This window comes from Lepidochelys kempii, chromosome 2 (genome assembly GCF_965140265.1).
Source record: "Lepidochelys kempii isolate rLepKem1 chromosome 2, rLepKem1.hap2, whole genome shotgun sequence".
Lineage (NCBI taxonomy): Eukaryota > Metazoa > Chordata > Testudines > Cheloniidae > Lepidochelys > Lepidochelys kempii.
In genome coordinates, this window is record NC_133257.1 from 224,840,725 (window position 1) to 224,857,501 (window position 16,777).

The 16,777-nt window shown below is 41.1% G+C and overlaps 2 protein-coding genes across 10 annotated transcripts in view; one reads left to right on the top strand and one right to left on the bottom strand.

The window, feature by feature from the left end:
* ANKIB1 (ankyrin repeat and IBR domain containing 1) overlaps window positions 1–16,430 on the bottom strand; it is a 154,663-nt gene extending 138,233 nt beyond the window's left edge. For 7 of the 9 annotated variants that reach the window (XM_073333976.1, XM_073333978.1, XM_073333979.1 and 4 more), the window contains exon 1: window positions 16,082–16,430. The gene's annotated coding sequence lies outside the window, so the exon portion shown is untranslated. The other 2 variants (XM_073333975.1, XM_073333973.1) reach the window with 1 other exon arrangement.
* Window positions 16,431–16,454: 24 nt separating this feature from the next.
* Window positions 16,455–16,777, top strand: part of KRIT1 (KRIT1 ankyrin repeat containing) — a 41,762-nt gene continuing 41,439 nt past the window's right edge. Inside the window, exon 1 of the mRNA XM_073333981.1 lies at window positions 16,455–16,603. The gene's annotated coding sequence lies outside the window, so the exon portion shown is untranslated. The remainder of the gene's footprint in view (window positions 16,604–16,777) is intronic.

Below are 16,777 nucleotides of genomic sequence, written 5' to 3' on the forward strand. Positions count from 1 at the left end.
TCCCATGAAATCAGAGATTTTTGGCTTTGTCTCAAAACTTAACACTCCTGTTTTCCTAGGAAGCACTCTACAAGGAGATAAATAAACTAGAATATGAATATTTTTAAATTATTCCTTAACTTTTGAAGTCCTGCTTTTATGGCTGTAGGTCTCGCTAAACTTATTCTTTGCAGGCTACCACTTTTCTTACAGCAAACAAGTTAAAGGAATAAGAACAGTCATTCCCCATTAAGATCAATGCGAAAAAACGTTAAAGTTAACACAGATTTTAGGCAAATTTCAATATGTATTTTAAAAACAACTTAAGGAACCTAATAGGACATTGTCAACTACAAAAACTACATCTCTGTCTCAAATTCACTTTAGTGTTACAAGGAACACCTAATGTTATAATTAAAAGATAAGAAAATGTTACTTTCCCATTTTCAGTTACTTTGTGCATTTGACAGAACCCAGTTCTCAGCTGGGCTAAACTTACGTCTCATATAGCTAAATATCAAGTCCTCTCCATTCAAGTCAAATAGCTTCAGCTTTTTACTCAATTGTAACATTGTAAATACTATTATACAGATTACCCATCCCTGAAGAAGAGCTCTGTATAAGCTCAATAGCTTGTCTTCTCTCACCAACAGAAGTTGGTCCAATAAAACACACACACTACCCCTCTAATATACTGGGACCAACACGGCTACGACAACACTGCATAGTTTACAGATAGGAACACAAGTTCACTGAATGAATTCCCTATGAGGCACTATGATCTTGTGGATTTGCCAAAAGCCAACACACAAGAAGGTTCTAGTCATGGATAGGATAATTTAGTTGGGGATTGGTCCTGCTTTGAGCAGGGGGTTGGTCTAGATGACCTCCTAAGGTCCCTTACCAACCCTGATATTCTATGATTCTATGATCCAAATTTGTTTTGCTTTATGACCTCAAGAGGCATGACAAATCATCAGTATCCATCAATGCAGAAAGAATGGAAGCTGGAGAAGAGCTATTTGGATTTCATGCTTTTTAAAACATTGTCTTTCTCTACAAAGCAACTGAGAACCAGGTTTGGAAGGATTAAATTTATTAGTAAACGTTGATTTCTCCATATGCGTGCAAACTGATGAAAAATATTTCTATTAATAATTGAAATTTACAGATTAGTAAGAAAAATGTTGCTGAGAACTTAGAGTTTCAGGGTATTTACTGCATATATTTTGACATGTGATGTTGACAATTTGTGATTTAATGGTTATAAAGCTTTAACTTTTTGAATCTCAGCATCTATTGCCATTAAATAATTTGTGTCTAACCCTCACTCCATAATTTTCCACAACTGTGAAAATTTAAATTGATAAAAAAAATTAAAATGCTTAAAACCAATATTATCCATCAAAATGATATAAAAAAATGTTGCCAAGCCTAGAGAGAATATACTACATGTAACACTATCAGTGCACCAAAGAAAATGAATCAGTGCTATAAATACTTGCTTCACAATACCTAGTTGCACTGAAACCACTAATTCAAATCTTGAATTAGATGGAATTTTCCAGCAAATACTTAAAAACAAAGACTGAACTGTACAGTTATATTAAAGAGCACATGATGCATTTCACAGAAGGGGTGTGTGCTGGTGTCATTATACAAAGGTCTGAGCTACATCTAAAAGTAGAGTCAAACTAGCTACATTGCTCAGAGGAGTGAAAAATTCATACCCCTGAGACACATGGAGTATGTCTGCATGACAAAAAACCCTGCAGCAGTGAGCATCAGAGTCCAGGACTACGGACCTGGGCTTTGAGACTCACGGCCACAAGGTTTTTTTTGCCCGGTAAACAAACCCCTAGTTAAGTGGACATCAGCCCCAGTATGAACACCATTAGGTCCGTGGAGGATTTCTTCTGTCAATAATGCTATCGCCTCTTGAGAGGGCAGATTTACTACTGACAGAAAAATCTCTTCTGTCACTGTAGCAACTATCTGTACTACTGCAGCATACCTGCAGCACCACCAATGTAGCATTTGTAGTATAGACATACCCAAAGCTTCCCAGTCCTCAACACCCCACTGTTGTATAATATACTGTGTGCTAGTTTGCTACTGCCCTTCACTCTAAAATCCACTGCAGCCCTATATATAGCATGTGCCCCCCAAAAAAAGATATATACAAAGGATAAAACTATAGTGTATCCTCTACTTATCCAGGAATGGCTGCTTTATTGGGACATCTTCTAGGAAAAGAATTTAGCCTAATGATAGTAAATGGTAATGAATATTCTTTAAATCAGATTAAATATTACAGTAGAACCTCAGTTACAAATGGACGTTGTTCGTAACTCTGAACAAAATGTTATGGCTGTTTTCAAAAGTTTACAACTGAACATTAACTTAATACAGCTTTGAAAATTCATTACGTAGAAGAAAAATGCTGCTTTCCCTTTTTTGGAGTTTATGTTTAACACTGTACTGTATTTGCCTTTTGGGGGGCGGGAGGGGGGGGGGAGCGGAGGTCTCTGCTGCTGCCTGATTGTGTACTTCCAGTTTCAAATGAGGTGTATGGTTTACTGGTCAGTTCGTAACTCTGGTGTTCGTAACTCTGAGGTTCTACTTTAATAAAAGACAGTTTCTTAATAAGGATAAATTTAGCTACTTCCAAGTAACTTAATGATGATTAACCAGCTGGTAAATAAATGTGAACTTACAAGATCTAGTATTTTAATATTCAAGCTGCCAAATAAAGATTAAGGAAACTCAGGAAGCCTTAGGGATTGTCTACACTTACATTTTATAGCGCTCTAACTTGCTGGCTCAGGGGTGTGAAAAATCACCCCCGAGTGCAGTAAGTCTGAGTGCTTTAAAGCACTAGTGTGGACAGGCTCCCAGCGCTCTGAGCTAATCCCCTCATGGAGGTGGATTACCAGGAGCGCTGGGAAAGCTCTCTCCCAGGGCTCGCAGGCAACCACACTCGCACTTCAAAGTGATGCTGTGGGAGCGCTCCCGTGGCAGCGCTTTGCAAGTTTCCCATGTAGCCATGCACTAAGGTATGGGCAGTGAGGTCCTATTGACTTACAGTGAAATGGCTCCAGTTGAGGAATATTCTCATCCCTGCCCACTTCTGTTTAAAAAACAGAAAACTGAATGCAAAAAGCAATGTTCATATAATATTAAGGGTACATGCTTATGTACTCATCAGGAAATGCCAAAGTTAAGGTTGAACATGCAACTAAAATTATGTCACCTTTTACATCTGCAATACAATGAAATCTTTAATTATTGGTAAACCTTACAAGTTACCATGGTATTGTAATCAGCACTGGTGGAAGTTACTCTACTATACAAGCTGTTATAGCATGTAGCAAATTAGTGGAGTTCTTTTAATAAACAACATTAGCCTCCTAATTCTGTGTAAGCCTAGAGTATCTCCACACGACATTACAAATACATAGTGTTGCTCAAATATTGTCATACAGATTGTTTCTCAAAATAATGGGGCCCTATGTATTCTGGGGTCAGAAATATGCTGCATAGCTCTGCTCCAAAATCTGAACTTTCATTAAAAAAAACATTCCTAGCCATTATGGTAACAGAGAAAACCTTGAACACATGAAACAATGTTAACTAAAGCAGTATCATCTGCCTGCATTTGCAGAAAGCATGAAATGATAGCTCTAAGATGTGACCTGCCCCATTTATCTCTGTTAGGGCCCCTGTAGTCTTCACAGTTTAGCAGCTATATAACTTGGCATCTGGTCCAAGATGCCATGAAATTTGCTGTTTTGATGGAGCCAGGCACCAGACATTAATTTTCTAACACACTGCCCTTTTGGGACCTTCCCGCAACTGCCTCTTGGTCTGCAGCTTTCTCCATAAAGAAAAGGCCAATTGATTAATGTATGCTTCCTGCACTGTTCCATGTAGCCAAGCAGGAAGGAGTCTGGGAGCCACCTAGAGAGCACAGAGGAAAAAAATACTTATCCTCAGAAACAATCATGCTATAAATTAAACACATTTTATGTCAATTAGCATTTTCAACCATGTGCCAGAGCTGTGGCTGTTTGTGGGGGATGGGAATGAAGAATATTTCATGGGGACAAGAATAAAAAGTTGCAACATAATTTGGTCTTACCGTGCAACTGAGTAAGTACACAGGACCTACATATGGCATCTTGTATAGTACTCTTTGTACTAACTCTTCCTAACTGTCAGGGTGGTCAAGCACTGGAATAAATTGCCTAGGGAGGCTGTGGAATCTCCATCACTGGAGATTTTTAAGAGCAGGTTAGACAAACACCTGACAGGGATGGACTAGATCTGGGGTGGGCAAACTTTTTGGCCCAAGGTCCACATCTGGATGGGGAAATTGCATGCAGGGTCCAAGATGTTGGGTGTGGGAAGGAGTGGGGGGGGACTCAGAGCAGGGGGTTAGGGGGTAGGAGGGATGCGGGGTTTACGAGGGGGCTCAGGGCAGGGGGTTGGGGTGCAGGAGGGGTTCAGAATGCAGGCTCTGGCCCGGCCGCTTACCTGGAGTGGCTCTGGGGTGGCAGCAGCACACAGTGGGGCTAAGACAGGCTCCCTGCCTGCCCTGGCCCCACGCTGCTCCCGGAAGCGGCCAGCACCACGTCCCTGTGGCCCCTGGGGGAGGGGGAGCAAAGGGCTCCGCACACGGCCATTGCCTGTGGGTACCTCCCCCGAAGCTCCCATTGGCCAGGAACAATTGGGAGCTTCGGGGGAGGTACCCGCAGGTGACGGCAGCATACAGTGCTCTCTGCCCTGGCTCTCTGCCCAGAGGTCGCAGGGACATAGTGTTTGCCGCTTCTGCGAGCGGCGCGGGGCTCACGGCGCTGGCAGTCCCATGGGCTGGACACAAAGCCCTGACGGGCCGGATCCAGCCTGCGGGCTGTAGTTCGCCCATTCCCTGGTCTAGATAATACTTAGTCCTGCCATGAGTGCAAGGGACTGGACAGATGACCTCTCATGGTCCCTTCCATTCCTATGATTCTATATCAGAAGCAGTCTATGAAGCACAAAGAAAAAATGTACTTAGTATACGAAAGAAGTACATCAGAGAGAAATAGTTAAGTTTTCAATATCAATACAGATAAGATTTTATGATTAAAGTACAATTGCCTTGCAATATCCTACTCACTCAGTTGTCTGTGATAATACTTTACTTGGATGCCAGAAACTAAGATTAGTGTTTTTCTCTATCATCCTAATAAAAGGCAGGAAAATAGATTGTCTCCCGTTTGGTAAACTGTCATGATAATTTTTCTAAGATTGATTTATAACATGAACTCTGTCAATACTTTTGTCACTATCAGTGTGCTTCATTAATACATATTACTATAAATACACTATTAGTATTATTTAATGCAGTAAAAATTCAAGTTTCTGACAGAACACCCTTTATATGGTATCCTGTTTTTACTTTTTGGTTTTTAAGTTCCTATTAAAAAATTGTGGGTTCCCAAAAGGTTTTTTTGCTCCTCCACATATCTTTACAAAGAAGGTTCTCTTCTGTTGAGAAAACAACTGGCTTACTGTATTGGGAAATTACACTGAAAAATACAAGGATTATGTTTTTTCCCCCACTAAATTATTTCAGTTATTGTAATATTTGGCCCCTCTTCTACAAACAGCTGCACGCAGACAAGACTTTGTATCCGCTTGAAGGCCATTTGAGTTCAATGGGGCTACATGCAGGAAAAACAGTCTACTTGAATGCATCTCTTTACAGGACTGGGACCACAGGGCCTACTTGTAATTACAGTAAGTACCAAGTTTTCATAAAAATGTGATTTTTCTAGTTGCTGATAGTAGTCCTTTAAATACTCAGCACCTGGAAAAATATTTTCAGGTTGCAGTATGGGAAAATTTAGTTTTCAACTTACTTTTAGTTTTAAATTTACATAACTTTCAAATAATTATTGTATATGCATAAATTGTCAAATTCTTGGGTGAAATTAAAGTTTAATATTTTAAGAATAGTACATCACCTACGCAGAGAAATTAAGTTTAAGACATTTTCAAGGTATTACATTAAAAAAAAAAAAAAGAGATCAGATACACTTCTACATAAAATAAATATTCAAGCAATAAACTATTATATACATGTTTAATACAATGCTAAGTGTTTCCCCAAGAAACAGCATGTGAAAATTTTACATAATAAATTACTGTTATGAGGCATATTTGTTTCAAATGTATACTAAAGGGGCATTGATACAATTTATAAAATATATCTTAAACGTAGCAGTCCATATAATTAGGACAAAATTAAAGTACCCAAGAATTAAAACATTACACGATGCTACACATATATACCTATGATTGGTTAATCTCACATTCATATGCAAATACATTATTTTAAATATGCTATCATAATGCATATGCACATGGAAACACTTTCAAAATCTTGCACATCAACTTTAATTTTGGCATTTCCAGACTTCTGTGGGATTAACCGTATGACCTTAGCATTATATTAACTTTTTTTCCTCCATGTAATTATTGTTAGTTTCAGGCTGAAGGATGAGAGGAAGGATGATCTGGGATAACAGTCCAGTCCAAGTGGACTGCAGCTACAGAAGTGCTGGGAAAAAAAAAATAAATCAGAATTTCACCATTTCCCAAGGAAGCTATTTTGTAGGTTGCCTTCATCTGAAATTCCTTGACATTATCTGTCAATAATATACACGTCAAAAGAAAACTACATTTACACTGAAGATATATACATAGATAAAAAGACAACTTAAGTTAACATTCAAGTTCAAAACTTTTCCCATTAATGTCAATAAAGAATGAGCATCTACCACCTCTAATTTCTCTTATTAGTATGATGGTTCCTAACCTATAGAATGGACTCCATAGGGAAACACAAGACTGCTCTTGGGGGACTCTGAGGTCCCATCTGCATGTGACTGATGACATACCTAGCCTTATGGTACTGGTTGTAAAAAATAAAATAAAAAACCCCAACAAACAAACTTCTTCTGTTTCGAGTTGTGCCTTTTCCCCCACTCTTTTTCCAACTGGTCCCTTGAGACTGGGGCACCATATAAATGGAGCAGCAGGAGATAACAGCAGGGAAACTGCCTTATACTCCTGCCTCCATTGCAGAAGCACTCTATTCTGAATGTGGCAATATTCATAGTTGTTCTAATCTCTTAAGGTCTGAAGCAAAGTCATAGAAATTAATGGAAAGACTCCCACTGACTTCAACGGACTTAGGATCAGGCCCTTAAAAACACCCAGGAAGCCATCTCCTATCCAAAGGAATATTTCTTGAATGGGACACTTTCACAATATTCTAGTTCAGCCTTAGAGAACTTTTGGTGGTAGTTAGCGATTTCTATTTACAACATAAGCTTGATTAACCAACATCAGTCTTATGAATGACCACTTACACAAACCTTTTTTTCCTGACACAAAAATAAATAAAGCATATAACAAAAGTGGCACCAATGAAGAACAAGTAGACATCCCTTGACATGACAATGCCTTCAGTCCAATGGAAATAGCTCTGCAGTGGCTTGAAGGACAAGAAAGTGACCTAGTGCACCATACACAACTTATGCACCGTATCCACTATAATTTTAAGATGTTCAATTTTATGAACTTTTTGATTTTATGGACTCCTAAATTCCTATTTATTTAGTAAAACAGGGGTTCAGCTGTATTTGTATCTGGTATTTTTGAATTAAAAGTTCTAGATCAACTACTAATCAGGTTAAAACTGAGAGGTTTCTATTTGCTTTGTCCTAGAAACTCTCTACAAAATAGATTTTTGGAATGACTTATTTGTTGGGTAAGTCGGTTAGAACTGAAACAGAAGTACAGCTCCTTTCATCCTTGAAGGTCCTTACCTATTTTTTACAAAGTCACGTGGATGAGTCCTGATGCTTCTTTCAGGTTGCTTAAAGGAAAGAGTAAGCTATGACCAGCTACTATCTTTGACTCCAACAGTTCAAGTTCACTTAAAATTCTTTGGATCTTTCAAACATATATCACTGCTGGAACCCGTTAAAAGTAAAATTTCTGGACGCTACTAAAAATCAAGAATTGTAAATATTACAAAATAAACTGACTTTTAAAGAGTAAATTCTTGTGGATCGTCCTTGTGTCCATATTTCTTTTCATCAACAAGAGCTATATGTTACCTCCAGAATGTTAAACTCTGGATAGTTTATGATCTACATTTTTAACTGTCATCAGCAATTATGACTGGCATCAGAATTATGACTAGCAGAATCCAGGGTACTCCAGCAAATGTAAGGGCTACACATATAACCATGCAGACTTGGAAATATCTATGTTATTATATTTTTAACACCAAATTTACAATAAAGTAAGTGCTAGGTTAACTCCAGTTTAAAATGTACATTTTCTATAAGGAGAATGCACTATTTGGCTACAATGAAAAAAGCCTTCATTCCACATGCTGTGATGAATGTGATCTTTGCATTAGAGTCTTTTTTTATCTCATTAAGACATACAGAATTGGTATATGTAGATATGCCTTCCTGCTGCATAGTTGTCCCAATTCTGGAGGGGGTTGAAAGAGGTTAAATATTGTTCCATTATTTGTTTTAAATTCATTAATTTTAAACCTGTTTATATAAAATTATCAATTACCTTCACATATGACTCCCAGTACACTCATACACATAAAACTGTATATTCTTATGGATGCATATTTGATATCTTGGTGACATTTTATATAAATCATTGTCACAGAGTGACTGGCCTTTTAAATGGTGAAGATTAAGCCCCACCTATAAACACACTTAGCTCACCTCCCCAAGAGGAGTAAACAATCAAAGTCATGTAACTAAAATCATGAATTTTAGGGAGATAAAAACAGAAGCCTCTAGAGAGCCAGAAGAAAGAGAGAAGACAGACAGCCTGGAGAGGCACATGGCAGGAGAAAGTCTGCCTGCAGCAAAGCCCAAGAACAAGAACTGTGGATTCCCTTAAAGCACGAGGAAGGAACAGAGTGTCCTGCAAGCGTGACTGGAAAGCCCCAAAAGGAATGGGTTTGGGCCTAAAGGGCCAAGGGAGACAATACTGTATAAAGACTTGATAAATTAGACCCCCAAGAAGGAGGCTAATACTTTAAAGAGATAAAGCTGTGGATAAACTATTGGGAGAATCAGGAGGAACCTGAGCGCAGGGTGCTGTGGCGTAAGAGGGTGTGCTCTCAGATGGCACCCTCTCACAACTGGTACCAGCAATGAGATGATCAGATCCCCATCCCATCAAGGAGCAATGATTGAGCAGAAAAGGCACAGACCCCTTCCTCAGCTGTCAGATATTCACCCCCCTAAGATGGCATATAGAGTGGTAGCAGCAACCCTGGGAGCTCCATCTCCTGTTTTGGGAAATGCCCAAGCAGCAGCCACAACACAGAGGAGATCAAGTGACTAGAAAGGATCAGCCACTGTAGACATAAAAAGGGAAGGCAGTCTGGGATCCTGCCAATTGTGTGCACTGACTGTGAGCAGGAGGGGCATGTAAGATGGGTCTGCCCCATTTGAACAATGACTAAGACATATATGGTCTTGCAGTGCACTAAGAAAATTGGGGAGGATGAGACTAATACTGTAAAGATACTCTGTCATGCAATGGAGGGGGCCCAGGGTACTGCAAAGTCTAAACAAAAGACTATTTGGACCCAGTCTGGGGCAAGAAAGAGTAAAGCCTAACAGGCAATCTGTTTTGGTTGTGGGAAAGTAGAGCACATATAAAGGTGATCCCTGTTAAAAAACTGGACTGTGGGTGAAGGACTGTAGCTACGCAGAAGAAACAGTCTATAGGAACAGACAAGTATGGGGTAATCAAGGAAACATACCCAATGTGTAAACTTAAAGGTGAGGGGTTGGCCATGGGTTTTAAACTTCCTGATACCTAGGGGAAATTCCCTGATGTCAAAAGCTTGGGGACCTTGAATAATTTGTTAAAGGAACTACATCAGACCACTCAAGGGGCAGAAGGGGGAGTCCTACAAGCTTCCCTAAATGACAATAGAGCTCCTAAATGGGGGATGCCAAAAAAAAAAAAAGAAGTTGATTCAAGGGACCTGAAAGGCCAGTGAAAAGCTGGCAACAAGAACCATGTTGCTGTCAGTTTCACAAACTGCAGGTACAGATGCCATCTTTTTGGAAAGAATTAGATGACCAGAAAAAGGTTCATGAGGCACATATTCAGGAAATAAGATGGAAACACTCCCAAACTGTGGAGGGGCTAACCATATAATGGGAATGAACCAAAAAAAAAAACAGAAGCAGTCCCTAAAGCAGGGATGGGCAAACTACGGCCCACGGTCCTGATCTACCCCACGAGCCATTTTAATCTGGCCCTCGAACTCCAGCTGGGAAGCACAATCGGGGGCAGCTCTACGCGGCTTCCAGAAGAAGCAGCATGTCCCTCCTCCGGCTCCTATGCGTATGGGGCAGCCAGGGAGCTCTGCTCTGCAGGCTGCCCCCACCCCAAGCACCACCCCCACAGCTCCCATTGGCCAAGAATCGCAGACAATGGGAGCTGCAGGGGCAGCACCTGAGGACGGGGTAGCCTGCAGAGCAGAGTCTCCTGGCCGCGCCTCCGCATAGGAGCTGGAGAAGGGACATGCCGCTGCTTCCAGGAGCCGCTTGAGGTAAGCCTCCCCCAGAGCCTGCATTCCTGAGCCACTGCCCCACGCACCAACCCCCTACCCCAGCCCTGATCATCCTCCTGCCCTCAGAGCCCTTCGGTCCCAGCGCAGAGCACCCTCTTACACCCCAAACCCCTCATCCCCAGCCCCACCCCAGAGCCTGCATCCCCAGCTGGAGCCCTCACCCCCTCCCCATACCCCAACCCCCTGCCCCAGCCCAGAACCCCCTCCCGCACCCCAACACCAATTTCGTGAGCATTCATGGCCCGTCATATAATTTCTATACCCAGATGTGGCCCTCGGGCCAAAAAGTTTCCCCACCCCTGCCCTAAAGGGTAAAGGAGATTTGGGAACAGGAACGTTCAAAGCGGCCACTGAGGTCAGAAGGAAACATTTTTCACATATGAAGGGATGTATCAGAACTTGGATAGTGGCTCCGGACAACTGAACCAATTAGAGCATGCTCTGGGCTGGAACCCTGTCAGAGATGCACAGTTCCAAATGTGAAATTGGAATAATGTACAGTATGATTTTGGGGGTATTCTTTTCACAACAAAGAGAGGCACCACAAAGCTGAACATTTGAAAAATTGGAATTCTTGAGTTGGTTACAGAAAGAAATATAGCTGGAAACCCTAGAATGCTGTAAAGATGCCATAACAGGAAAACCAAATTACTTCCAGTATTGATGCAAATTTAGTTCAGCACATTATATAACAAAAATTCTTCAAGTATACCAGACAGATATTAAAAACTAAACAGCTCCTTTGTAAGAGGGAATAATCCAACAAAGTACACTCATAGAGCCAATGCATGAACTGCCTTTTTTTTTTAATCTGTATTTTAAATCTAATTTACAATAATCTGTTATACACTACTTTAATGTAATACATCTTCAACTGACTTTATGATTAAAGTGTGCAGTGTATAAGCACTGACTGATAGTCGTAAGCATATCCCTAGATAAACTTAATTATGAGACCAAAATCTGCATCTCAGTCCTGATACAGGGATAAGCAGGTCTCTGCAAGCGTAATGGGTTTTTTTTAAACCACCACCAAGAGGTATAGTGTTTATATGTTAACAACACAGTTATATAATACCATGAACAAAGGTCTGTCATCCCTGTCAATTTAGGATCAATCACAAATTCTAAGAGAACTGTACAGATATAATGTTGCCATGCAGCTGCTCAGCTGAGGTAGATGCTTGAAGAGATTATTAAGAACTAGGCATTAATCAAAGATACATCTATTACAGCACTATAACCCATTATCAGTTGTTACTATATTTTCTTACTGTGATCATCCTTCAAAATTCTGAAAGAATTTCTCAGTCTTACAGTTTAGGTCTTTGTTCAACGCAAAATGAAATAAGATTACAACAAAAGGCTACTTTAAGTAGTATTACAGTTTAACACAAAACAGGAGAAAATTCAATGTTGAGATCAACATCCCAAATTAGTGATTTTCCTTTCCTTTAATTCTAAACATAGACTCCGTATTTGACAAAAATTTTACCTAGAGATGTTCTGATATGGTTTTATTCAGGTGAGGATTGGGTATCTTTAGTTTATATATAATATTTGAAAAACCCATTATTTTTTTTAAAACTTTTCAAAGTTATTTCCAAATAATGAGAGTGTTAACACTGTAATAGAATGCTGGAAAGGATAAGGATCCCACCAGACCATCTGTTGACATTGGCACTTAGAACTTCAGTTTTTTCTTGACTTGGTAAACTATTTTTTCTTTTAATCCTTTTGTGATGTAACTCACACCCAACTCAAGGTCTATGATGGGATCAAGGGAATCAGGAAGTGGGAAAGGAAAGCATTGTTAGGAGTACAGAGGGAAGACTGGGGACAGATAGGCAGAAATGAAGGATAAAAAGGGAATTTAAAAGGTCATGATATTAACAAGATGTATGTATGTCACTACTTACAAGCTAAGTGAGTGAGGTGTGTTTATCCCTTCTTCCTCACACCACATTTTGTCTTATTTGACTGAAAGCATCTTAGGGCTGGGACACATCTTATTTAGCTAAAGCACTCCACACACTTTGAACTTTACACATTAATAATGTAAAGCAGAAAAATTCAAAGTCTACTCCTCTTACACTATAGTGATGACAGGCTGATATACCCACAGAGAATGAGAAACAAAGAAAGACGATGCCAGCAGGTCCATTTGAAATAAAAATAATAGTGCTACTAAAGTAGTCTAGTAATTTTTATTAAATAAAATTTCTAAAGAAAAGCATAGGTCTTAGTATTTATTTTCATTTAAAGTCTTGCAACATTAATGATACTTACATTTACAATTTCAAAGAATTCCAGCGGAGCAGTGTGGCCAGATCCCATACAATATTTGGAAAGTTAGAGGCTATCAGGCAGCATTCAGAAATTTGAAACACTAAGAATTCTTGATTATTTTGTGTCAGTCTGAACATTACCTAAACAGCAGCCTAATGGAAAACTCCAAAAAGCATAATATGTATCTTTCCTTGTTCTTTATCTTTGTTGTATAATAATATATTTGCTGTAGAATTAATCACCATCTGCTTATTCCCCCACTTGAATTCATGACCCTCTGTCTCACATAGCCAATCAGTCCCTCAACAGGAAGTCACACGCTGTCTAGAAAGTGTTATAAGGTTACAACATATCTATACTGACTTTAGCATAGGGCAGCTGAAATCTTGAAAGTACCAAGAAAGATAGGTAAAGGTAACTGTCAGTGGTCCCAGGTCAACTATCCAACAATCACACAAACTTACCAAATCACGAAAAATATGCTCATATCGCTATACTACTGACCAATGCAAAAGGCAATCGACGGACCTCCACAACAGAGGAGGAGAAAATGGTGTTGCTGCAGATAATTATTTGGGTGAAGAATCAGCAAGGACAGATTAAATCAAACATTGTTAAACTGCCTCACATAATAAAGAGCAAATAAAGAGAAGTACACTAGGTTCTAAATAAACACTTTTTTAAAAAAAATTTCCCCATTAAAAAATGGCTAATACCTAAAGGAAGGTTATTGAGTACATTTTAAATCTGACTTTTTTTTAAGTTTGCTGCGTCAATAAAGTTGCATGTTCCTCAGAAAGAAATCATGTGTGCGACAGTGTGCACGCACAGAACTTTACAGGCAAAACAAGTGACTTACGACTGCAGGTCCTGAATTTGCAAATTTTTTATTTTTAACTAACTACTATCAGGCATAACAATTACTACCAGTAGTCTCACTGGATCCTGTTTACCAATCTGTAATTCTGACCATATTAGTGAATATTGTATTAAGAGTCTTTATTCATGATGCACGGTTTTTGACACTATATGCAAGAGGGTGGCAACAAATGAGTTAATTGCCAAGTCCTCTGTTTTACATATTACTTCAGATATTTTAAACATTTTAATTTACAATTAGGTCTGAAACATTTGATATACTAATTTCAATTTACAACTAAGTAAGCTATTTAAAGCAACATTAACTTCCTAAATTCCAACTCCTTGACACATCATAGGTGTGAGAACAAATTGTTCTAGTACAGGAGCACAGAAAGGTTTAGGATAAGATTCCAGAAGACTCTGCTATAGAGTCTCCTCCTCTCCTCATGCTGCTTGCTCTTTCCATGCTCAGAAAGTCCTGCTTTGAATTATGTTATCTCAGTCTCTCTGTATACGGTCAGCGGCTGTACATGAACCCCAAATGAACAGGCTATGTAAGTCCCTAAAATTTTTAGTTGGAAAATATTTCTTGTTTACAGGTAGCAATATCGTCTTTCAGAGATAGAGAACACTTACTACTTTTTCCTCAAATACCTAAGACAGACTACATCCTCAGAGTAATGCACTAAGATTTAAAAACACACAGACACACCAAGAAAACCAATATATATACTAGAAGAGAATCTCATTAGTTCTACTTCATTAATCTGCACAGCCAGTAACAACCAAAAAAAAGTCTCACTCCAGCGCTCACATGGAGACCTGCTGAAGCCAATGGTTCTCTGCATGGATGCAGGGGGTTCACTCATTTACATTCAGTTGCAGTATCTAAACCTCATTTCAAACCAAACTACACTTTCAAAAGTGAACAAAGGGCATTTTGTGATTCTGTATCCTTGATTGGGGGGGGGGGTGACTCAGCAAACATCAATTAGTATGGTTCTACTTTATTTAAAAAAAAAAATCCATACACTTTCAAATAAGGAGGTTTGAATTTATGAATTAAATGCAAATCAAGGGCTCCTACAAGCACTTATGCACATGAGTAACTTTACAGGATCAGGGCTCAGTTTTGTAATAGAAAAAAATTCCAATCTGAAACTCTGAATGCTCAATTTCAACCTAGAGAGATGGTTATAAACAAAGCTATACATCCTGAAAATAGGGTATATATCAAAAGGATAACTATAATTATAGCTGCACAAGTCTCAAAAACTCTCTCCTGTTATAATATTCCTCTTTTGTAAAGATTTCCTAAAGTCTTCTTAAAGTCAATGCAAATGTTTGTTTTTAAACCAAGGAACTGATACTGGGCCATGACAATTCAAGTTTCTTACAATTCTGTGGGTACAACAAAACTACCATTTATATTTCCATTCTTGTCTTCTTAATAGTCTCAAGGAATTCACAGCACCCAGAAAAACAGAAACTGGTAAGTGATACCTACATATACCATTCAACAGAGGAAAAACTGAACGACCTCACTTCTTTATCCAAGAAGTTTCCAAATAAATAATCCACCACACATTGCCAACCCTTTACTGTCTCATGAATTACAAGCGACTAAACTCGACGTGAAAAGTCATAATGGGAAGTGCAATGGATTCCTCATAAGCAACAAATTTTGATGGATGCATATTATATAATGCCCACACCTTCTGTTGTCCATAGTCTGACACACATGCCTTAAACAGCTGAGATGTCTCTTGAGCCTCCCACAGTTAAGGCTTCACCAAAACCATTTACATTAGGTTCTTCAAAATAGCGCTTGTCTCAGACCAGTTAATAATTAGCCTAACTCGGTATTTCTTGGTCCCAGAGAGTAATGTTTAATAAGCACTACGTGTACAGTATATATAGGCGCACATACTACCTTTCCAATCTCCTTTGTTTTGGTGGCCGCAAAAACCGAGACATCCCTAGAGCCGCCTCCTCTCTCCTCTGCACTGGGCTCCTCAGCAAATCTCCACTGCCCTGCTGCATTCAGCATTTGGCTCCAGTTTGCTGCCCCACCCCCGGGGATGCCAAGGGCTGCAGACATGCGGAGGAGGCGGCGGCTGTTATCTGTCTGCGGCGCCTTTGCTCTTCGCCTCCCCCCTCCATTGCACCACCCGAGAGGGAGCGGACTCCCCGCGCCTCCCGGCACTCAGGCGGCACCGGGGCCGTGCCCGAAGGGGAACGCCCCCGGCACAGCGGGTCACTCACCGGCTCCTCAGAGGGTCTCTCCCCTCCGCTTCTTCTCCCCACATCCAGCACGTCCATCTGCCCCCAGGCCCCGAGAGAAGCGCTGGCTGAGGCGAGGAGCGGGGTCTGGCCGCGTCCGCGGCGGGGAGTAGGATCTGGCCGGGCTCTACAGCGGGCGCTCGGGCGCTGCCCTTGTTCAGCGGCGCGGCTCCCCCTCAGCCCGGGCTGGGCCTGCCTCCCTCCCACTCCGCGCGCCGCACGCGCCGGCCCGGCCCGCAGCCCAGTCCCGCTCAGCTCGCGGCCAGCGGCCGACGCCAGCAGCCGCAGCAGCAGCAGCTCAGGCCGGCGACCCGGAAATTCATTGACAGCAGCCGGGGCCAGCGGCGCCCGGACGGGAAGCGGATCTGCCGGCCCAGGGGGAGGGAGTGGGGCGGGGCCGGCTCGGTCTGTGCCCGTGCGGAGCGGAGGCGGGTTGGGAGCCGCGCGACGCGCTGGAGGATGCGTCCCGGCCTCCCAGGAGGAGGCGAGTCCAGACGCCACCCGGTAAGAGAGGCGGACAGAGCCGAACTCGGGCCGGGGCCGCCCGCCAGCTCCGCCCTGAGCCGCTAAACAAGCAGCGCCCTGATCTCTATTGGGAGAACCGACCTGGTGAGAGGGGGCCCGAGCCCCCCATTCTGGCCCCACCGCGGCTGCAGCCAACGAGCATCAGCTCCTGTC